Here is a 9,581-nt window from a genome sequence, read left to right on the forward strand (position 1 = left end):
ATATACCACCAGGTGACCATGCGGCGCCCTCCATGTCTCTTCTATGTTTTACATGGCTTCCACGTCTCTGCACACACATTGCAGCTCAGATGACAACCTCAGCTCTGCTACACCTGCGTAGCTCTGATGATCTCTACAATGGCCGGCTCCAGGTGTTTGAGCAGACAATGGGAGCCTCTTGGTGACATCAGCGGGCGCCTCGCGCCTCGTCCTCCTGCTGTGACTCTGCAGAGCGCTGCTGCAGTCAGCCAGACCGTATATGTCACCGCGGACGGCCGAGGAAATTAACTGAGTCTCCTGCCCCCCCTCCTCCTCCTTCGTCTTCATCTTCTTCTTCCTCCCTTCTCCATACAGAATAGAGAGGAGTGGGATTAATCACAATATAAAGGGTGAACAAAGACGAGTAGCGGGGCTATCGGACTGTGAAATGAAAGTCGCCGCCGCCGCTCCGTGCCGCAGCCGACATTCACAACCTCTTAACTTCCACAAGGGAGAGCTGCAATCCTTAACTAGGCTGCGCCACGGTGCAGAGGTGGAGCTGGGATGGTAGGGGAGGGGGCACCGGACAGCCTGGCAGCAACGCCGGGCACAGCTATTAACCCCCCCAACACCACATCACACAGCTGTGCAGTATAGCAGAGCCGACATCGTCCTACGAGGGAGAAACATGAGCCAATTTAAGTGTTTCGTATGTGTCACGGCATTTTGGGGGCTGCGTTATTTGCAGAGATTGCAACCAAAGCGCCATGTAAACTCCACACTGCTACATCTGACGCTTTGTTACATCTGACAAACTCATCTCAGCTACAACAGATCAAGATTGGTAACATCTGACAAAGTCGTACCTGCTGCAATGGACAAGATAAGCTGGGATCCATCCGCTCACTCAGGTGTAACTACTATATCTGACAAACACGTCTCACCTACATCTGATAGATGATCAAAACTCAACTTCTGGCAAACCTGTCGCAGAAGACAAAGTAAGCTCTGCTGCATCAGGAAAAGCAATGCAAGAACTGTAAACTTAGCTCTGCTATATCTGACCTATTCAGCTCTGCTGTGCTCAATCCGATCTATTAAGACCTGTATAACAGCCAAACCGCTATCGGTGACAAACTCAGCTCTGCTACATCTGACAACCTCCACTGTGCTGAATACGATTAATTCAGATCTACATATCTGATATCCAGCTACTACCTGCGACAATTTCAGCTCTACTACATCGGACAATCTTAGCACTGCTACATCCAATACAATCTGAGGTGCTCTCTTTAGGATCTGTGTATCTGACGAAGAGCTATTATAAATGACAAACTCAGCTCTGCTACACTGGGCAATCCTAATACAGACAAGATATGGTCGCCCATACAAACCAATGAGACCAGCAATGTCCTGGTTCTAGCAGTGACCTCCGCGACCCCACTAATGACCTCCACGACCCCACTAATTGCCGGCCAATCAACCTGATGGAAGTGACCACCTTGTCCCAGGTGATACAGTGCAGGTCAGCATAGCTTAGATATAGCCCCCCCCCCCCCATCTCTCCTAATGGATACCTAAGTGCTCGGTATAGATGAGATGAGTCAGTGTGTCCTGCTCTGTATGACGCCAGGCGGCCAGAAGCCATAAACGCCGGTTAGTTATTGGTTATGATGTCACAGGGCGAGCGCAGGCCAGAGATGTGACCGCTCTACTTAGTAAATTGTGTCCTTCACCAGTGATTCATAGACCAGAACTCCATTCCTGGTGAATTGGCGCCGAGTACACGGTGAATCCTGATGTCACTGCGAGATTTGTAGACCGGTCATAGGACGGGAGGGGGAGATGGCGACTTAGTATCGAACTCGAAAATTATGTCCAAAATGTGTGACAGAGCCGAGAAATATATATTTCACACTCAACTGCGGTGACAACTCCTGGGCGTAGTCAGAGGCCTAAAAGTTATGATAGCAGTTGTCAATTCCCTTCCCCCACATATAGTGAAATATCTGATCAGGTACAAGACCAGACTATACATCCTGTATTATACTCCAGAGCTGCGCTCACTATTCTGCTGGTGCAGTCACTGTGTACATACATTACATTACTTATCCTGTATTATACTCCAGAGCTGCGCTCACTATTCTGCTGGTACAGTCACTGTGTACATACATTATATTACTTATCCTGTATTATACTCCAGAGCTGCGCTCACTATTCTGCTGGTGCAGTCACTGTGTACATACATTACATTACTTATCCTGTATTATTTTCCAGAGCTGCGCTCACTATTCTGCTGGTGCAGTCACTGTGTACATACATTACATTACTTATCCTGTATTATACTCCAGAGCTGCGCTCACTATTCTGCTGGTGCAGTCACTGTGTACATACATTACATTACTTATCCTGTATTATACCCCAGAGCTGCGCTCACTATTCTGCTGGTGCAGTCACTGTGTACATACATTACATTACTTATCCTGTATTATACTCCAGAGCTGCGCTCACTATTCTGCTGGTACAGTCACTGTGTACATACATTACATTACTTATCCTGTATTATACTCCAGAGCTGCGCTCACTATTCTGCTGGTACAGTCACTGTGTACATACATTATATTACTTATCCTGTATTATACTCCAGAGCTGCGCTCACTATTCTGCTGGTACAGTCACTGTGTACATACATTACATTACTTATCCTGTATTATACTCCAGAGCTGCGCTCACTATTCTGCTGGTACAGTCACTGTATGCATACATTACATTACTTATCCTGTATTATACTCCAGAGCTGCGCTCACTATTCTGCTGGTGCAGTCACTGTGTACGTACATTACATTACTTATACTGTATTATACTCCAGAGCTGCGCTCACTATTCTGCTGGTACAGTCACTGTGTACATACATTACATTACTTATCCTGTATTATACTCCAGAGCTGCGCTCACTATTCTGCTGGTGCAGTCACTGTGTACATATATTACATTACTTATCCTGTATTATACTCCAGAGCTGCGCTCACTATTCTGCTGGTGCAGTCACTGTGTACATACATTACATTACTTATCCTGTATTATACTGCAGAGCTGCACTCACTATTCTGCTGGTACAGTCACTGTGTACATACATTACATTACTTATCCTGTATTATACTCCAGAGCTGTGCTCACTATTCTGCTGGTGCAGTCACTGTGTACATACATTACATTACTTATCCTGTATTATACTGCAGAGCTGCACTCACTATTCTGCTGGTACAGTCACTGTGTACATACATTACATTACTTATCCTGTATTATACTCCAGAGCTGCGCTCACTATTCTGCTGGTACAGTCACTGTGTACATACATTACATTACTTATCCTGTATTATACTGCAGAGCTGCACTCACTATTCTGCTGGTACAGTCACTGTGTACATACATTACATTACTTATCCTGTATTATTTTCCAGAGCTGCGCTCACTATTCTGCTGGTGCAGTCACTGTGTACATACATTACATTACTTATCCTGTATTATACTCCAGAGCTGTGCTCACTATTCTGCTGGTACAGTCACTATGTACATACATTACATTACTTATCCTGTATTATACTCCAGAGCTGCGCTCACTATTCTGCTGGTGCAGTCACTGTGTACATACATTACATTACTTATCCTGTATTATACTCCAGAGCTGCGCTCACTATTCTGCTGGTACAGTCACTGTGTACTTATATACATACATTCTCATTTGCTACAATGTATCAGCTGTAGTTTAGCTCTTAGAGGATTGTCTGATACAATGTAACAACCCCTCAGCTGTGAGTCTTCTTGGTCTTTACTAGTTTACGGTGCAGAAAACTTGGTAGTGAATTATTTCTACAGACTATTACAAAGTGACAGAACTTTCCATCAATGATTTAGTTTTAATGACAGAAATAGAAGATCCCTTTAAGGCTTGTATAAATTGTTAGAGGGCCAGTACCCGCAACCCCTGCTATATTGCTGACCTCCTGCTGCATTACCTGGCAGTGCCATGTGCAGGCCAGGGGGCGATGTCACCCCCGGGTTACCCTGGTCCGGTGCAGACATACCGAGGGCTTGTTGTTGTGCTGCAGGCTCCACACCACAGGCACAGCCGCACAGAACCAAACATAGAGGTGCACATCTAAACTTATCAGATTTCGGGGCCTGCGGGGCGCTCTGGGGGGGTTACAGGGAGGATTCTGCAGGATTGATGAGACGCAGAGGGGTTTGTATTGCAGGAGGTGCAGAGTGGGCGATGGGTCATACCTGGAAAGTGCCCAGTCCTGTAGTGTAATAGTGGGGAGGGGTACGCACCAGCACCAGGGGGCCCCATATGGATTTCCTCTAGGCCCCCCATCCTCTGTATGGCTCTGTAGTCAGGGTCAGGGATGCTGCACATAGCTGTTCCCTTGTCTGTGGGCACAGACTTAGCAGAGCTCTCAGAGCTGCAGGGCACTGTATACCAGGCTGTGCCAGCAGGATTGCCATGCAGAGCTGTGTGCTGTGATGGATGCTGCGAGGGGGGCTGAGTCGCCGCCGCCACCGCTGCTGACTTGCAGGAATAGTGTGTGCTTGGCCGGCTACTATTGATTTGCATTGCTCAGTCTCCAGGCCTCGCTCTGCAATGCCATGGCTAGTGGTAGAGGCCTTCTAATGGGGCATCGCAGGCCGGGACTGAGGTGCACAACTCTGCAGGGTCACAGCAAGGGTTTACAGGCAGGACTGAGTCCTGAGGCCGCACTGTGCAGGCAAAACTGAGCTAAAGGGGTAGCAGAGCTGAGTTTGTTACCTGGCACATGTATAACCACTAAACTAGCTTTTCCTTCTTCAGGACCAATCCCCCTTATCCAATCAGTTACCACCATATTGAGTCCGCCATATTTCAAATCCTAGTCCTCTGCATTACTGTGAGTGGTGCCAAGTGACAAACCCAGCGGTGCAACATTTGAGAACCACATCTAAGGACCCCTCTTGTCTTGCTGTATCTGTTAATCTGAGCTCTTCTACATATGACAAACTCAGCCCTGCTGCATCCGATAAACCCAACTCAGATATCTGGGCCCAGGCCATATGAAATAGCCAGCTCTGTCTATCAAACTCAGCTCTGCTACATCGTTTCCAGACTCACTCCTGCAAAAGTAGCAGGGGGCTCTGCAGGGCGAGATTAAAGGGCTCCGGCATGAGTAGATTTTGCCGCTGCAGGCTCCCCGCCTCGCTAACTAAACAGTTTAAGCTCCTGATGGGATGGACACTGAATACAGAACAACGCTCCCTGCGTGCCAAAAACTGGGTCACCTCCAGCTCACCCGTCCTGCACCTCCTCCTGTCTCCTGAATGCATCTGGAGATGAGAGCGGCAGCTTCAGAGCTGGAGGAACAGTGTGACACGAAGGAGAAGAAGGGGAAGATGAAGAAGAAGATGAAGAGGAGGACAAAGTTCTAGATGAAGAAGAAGAAACAATGTGGAAGACAAAGATGACCAAGAAGTTGAAGACCACAAAGAAGAGGTCGAAGAAGATGAAGAAGACAAAGTAGAAGATGGGGAAGATAAGGAAGATGACAAAGGAGACAAAGATGAAAAAGAAGAGGAAGACGAAGAGGAGGACAAAGTACAAAATGAAGAAAACTAAGATAAAAAGAAGAAAAAAACCACAAAGAAGACCAAGAAGATTATCAAAATAACCAAGACAACAAAGAAGATGAAAACAACCAAGAAGACGACCAAGAAGATGAAGTCGAAGAAGATGAAGAAGGCAAAGAAGATGATGGAGAAGATAAGTAAGATGACAAAGGAGACAAAGATGATGAAGAAGAGGAAGACGAAGAGGAGGACAAAGTAGAAAATGAAGAAAACTAAGATAAAAAGAAGACAAAACAACAAAGAAGACCAAGAAGATTACCAAGATGACTAAGACGACAAAGAAGTTGAAAACGACCAAGAAGAAGTTGACGATGGAGAAGAAGATGGAGATGATGAAGAAGACAAAGATGAAGAAGATAAAGAGGAAGAAGAGGACATAGTTGAAGATGAAGATAATGATGACTAAGAAGATGAAGGCGACAAATAAGAAGTCAAAGAAGAAAACCAAGAACACAACGTCGAAGATGACGGAAAAGAAGATGAAGAAGTCAAAGAAGAAAATGGAGAAAATGAGGAAGACGATAAAGAAGACAACGATGAAGAAGAAGAGGTAGACAAAGTTGAGATGAAGAAGACGACAAAGATAATGAAGAAGACGAAACAAAGCAGAAGACGAGAACAACTATGATGAAGAAGATGGAGAAGATGAGGAAGAAGACAAAGATGAAAAAGAAGCGGAAGATACCAAAGAAGATGAAGATGGCGCAGAAGATGAAGATGGCGCAGAAGATGAAGATGGCGCAGAAGATGAAGATGGCGCAGAAGATGAAGATGGCGCAGAAGATGAAGATGGCGCAGAAGATGCAGATGGCGCAGAAGATGAAGATGGCGCAGAAGATGAAGATGGCGCAGAAGATGAAGATGGCGCAGAAGATGCAGATGGCGCAGAAGATGAAGATGGCGCAGAAGATGAAGATGGCGCAGAAGATGAAGATGGCGCAGAAGATGAGTATGTACCGTTTCCTTCCACCCTCCTATCTCTTTTATCTCATCACACGTCTCCGCTCTCTCCACCACGTCCCTGTTCACACTGTTAGCGCGGCCTTGGCACAGGATTGCCTTTATATGAAGTATAATACCCAGATAAAGCTCCGTACACACATGTCTTATCTGACAACCGACCCCGTATACTGTCACTACACTATATGGCTGCACATACGCTGGATGCAGATTCTGTCTTCAAGACACCACAGCTGAAGGTTTGTTACAGTTGTATCCAGTCTACATCTAGATCTACCTGCACAGATCTATAACTGTTCACAGCTGAAGGTTTGTTACAGTTGTATCCAGTCTACATCTAGATCTACCTGCACAGATCTATAACTGTTCACAGCTGAAGGTTTGTTACAGTTGTATCCAGTCTACATCTAGATCTACCTGTACAGATCTATAACTGTTCACAGCTGAAGGTTTGTTACAGTTGTATCCAGTCTATACTGGCAGTAAAGCCCCACCACTGCCGCACATTTCCCATCATGCCCCAGGACTCGGCATATCTCAATCACTTTTCGTCTCGCCCCCGGTCCGGTGATTGAATCTGCGCCTGTCACATACAAATCGCTCAGTGTTTGCTCTCCCGGATTCAATCCTGCCAGTGTTTGCTCAGCTTATGGCGGCTGCTATGGCGGTGGTGACAAGAGGGAGGGGCTAATCCCTGGGGGATGCCATTAACACTTTCATAGCACTACAAGACAATTTTTTGGAACAAAATTTACTAACAAATAGTCTTGAAGGCGACAGGAGAATTAATGAGACGTATCACAGGATGGCGACACAATCTGCCGAGGCGGAAATATCTCCGGGGACGGGATAAGATATTTAGACATTGAGAATAAGGAAATCATCCCCAGATCTGTCTATTTAGCATCTCACTTCTATCCTGTGTTTTTCTTACTATCCTGAGCACCAGGTGGCGCTGTTGAATTGTTTTTTACAATAGGGCTTTTACATTGGGTTTCTGTACTTGAGTAATAAGTGAATAGTTTACTATAAGCCAATAGACAACTGAGGGTTTGTTACTATTGTATCCAGTCTGGATGGTCCCCGGTGACCCTCACACTGATACCTGGACATATTGGGCTATTACAATTGCTATTCCCAATGTAGGGGCCACTGAGGAGCATTATAGTGTGTGTATGGTGAATGAGGAGTATTATAGTGTGTGTAGGGTCACTGAGGAGTATTATACTGTGTGTAGGGTCACTGAGGAGCATTATAGTGTGTGTATGGTGAATGAGGAGTATTATAGTGTGTGTAGGGTCACTGAGGAGTATTATACTGTGTGTAGGGTCACTGAGGAGCATTATAGTGTGTGTAGGGTCACTGAGGAGTATTATAGTGTGTGTAGGGTCACTGAGGAGCATTATAGTGTGTGTAGGGTCACTGAGGAGTATTATAGTGTGTGTAGGGTCACTGAGGAGTAATATAGTGTGTGTAGGGTCACTGAGGAGTAATATAGTGTGTGTATGGTGAATGAGGAGTATTATAGTGTGTGTATGGTGAATGAGGAGTATTATAGTGTGTGTAGGGTCACTGAGGAGCATTATAGTGTGTGTAGGGTCACTGAGGAGCATTATAGTGTGTGTAGGGTCACTGAGGAGTATTATAGTGTGTGTAGGGCCACTGAGGAGTAATATAGTGTGTGTAGGGTCACTGAGGAGTATTATAGTGTGTGTAGGGCCACTGAGGAGTAATATAGTGTGTGTAGGGTCACTGAGGAGTAATATAGTGTGTGTAGGGTCACTGAGGAGTATTATAGTGTGTGTAGGGCCACTGAGGAGTAATATAGTGTGTGTAGGGTCACTGAGGAGTATTATACTGTGTGTAGGGTCACTGAGGAGTATTATAGTGTGTGTACGGTCACTGAGGAGTATTATACTGTGTGTAGGGTCACTGAGGAGTATTATAGTGTGTGTACGGTCACTGAGGAGTATTATATTGTGTGTAGGGTCACTGAGGAGTAATATAGTGTGTGTTGGGTGACTGAGGAGTATTATAGTATGTGTAGGGTCACTAAGGATAGGGGCAACTGTGTACCATTACATTGTGTGCAGGGACAATCAGAGAGCATTATTTTGCGTATAGTCACCACTGAGGACCATTACAATGTGTATAAGGGCCACCGGGGGGGGGCTTTCTATTATGTGTAGGGGCTTCAATGCAGATTTTCGGAGGTTTCCTAGTGTTGCGAGTGAAACAAATGTATTTCCCTTATTTCAGCTGTAATTTCAGTAACGGCATCAAAACTGGGGTTTCTGCCTTTTGGTAATAATGATTTATTAGGGGCGAGGTTTGGGGGACACGACCCAGATCCTTAGGGTGCAGGTTTTGTTTCTTAAAGAGACAGTGCGTCTTTCTGACCCTATTAATACTGATGTATGACTCTCCCACTGTCTCCATGCAGAATCCTGCAGCCGGCGGTCACGCAGACCCTGCGCTGGAGCTTTCACATGCCGACTACTTTAGCATTGCTGTCAGAAATCCCTTGTCTTGTTTTCTCCCAGCATGCATCAGGATGACAGACATGGCAAACCTAAGGAGAGGCCGGAATCATCAGCACGCAAGAGTGGACTGTCAATCCAATGTGCAGGGCATTATGGGCAGAGACATTCAGCACCTTGGAGAGGATTGGCATCACACCCCCGATACATCTCTGCTGACGTGACACCCCAAGCACCCTGTTACTTATCCCTCACATCCTAGATTAACCCCTTCCTGAGCCCAGGTCATTAGGTGCCGATCACGTTCAGATGCAGCAGAGTTGAAGTTGTCATAAATCTGGTCACTGCGCATAGTGATTGTTCTGTGAGCTGTAACATTACAGGGGGCGACTGCGAGGCTGGATTTATCTTCTGTACATAGATAGATACAGGATAGATAGATAGATAGATAGATAGATAGATAGATAGATAGATAGATAGGAGATAGATAGATAGATAGATAGA

At 45.7% G+C, this 9,581-nt stretch overlaps 1 protein-coding gene across 1 annotated transcript in view; it reads right to left on the reverse strand.

Annotated features, from left to right (window-relative positions):
* IGLON5 (IgLON family member 5) overlaps positions 1-9,581 on the reverse strand; it is a 303,232-nt gene that overhangs the window by 112,892 nt on the left and 180,759 nt on the right. The gene's annotated exons all lie outside the window — the stretch shown is intronic.

This window comes from Leptodactylus fuscus, chromosome 6, assembly GCF_031893055.1.
Source record: "Leptodactylus fuscus isolate aLepFus1 chromosome 6, aLepFus1.hap2, whole genome shotgun sequence".
Lineage (NCBI taxonomy): Eukaryota > Metazoa > Chordata > Amphibia > Anura > Leptodactylidae > Leptodactylus > Leptodactylus fuscus.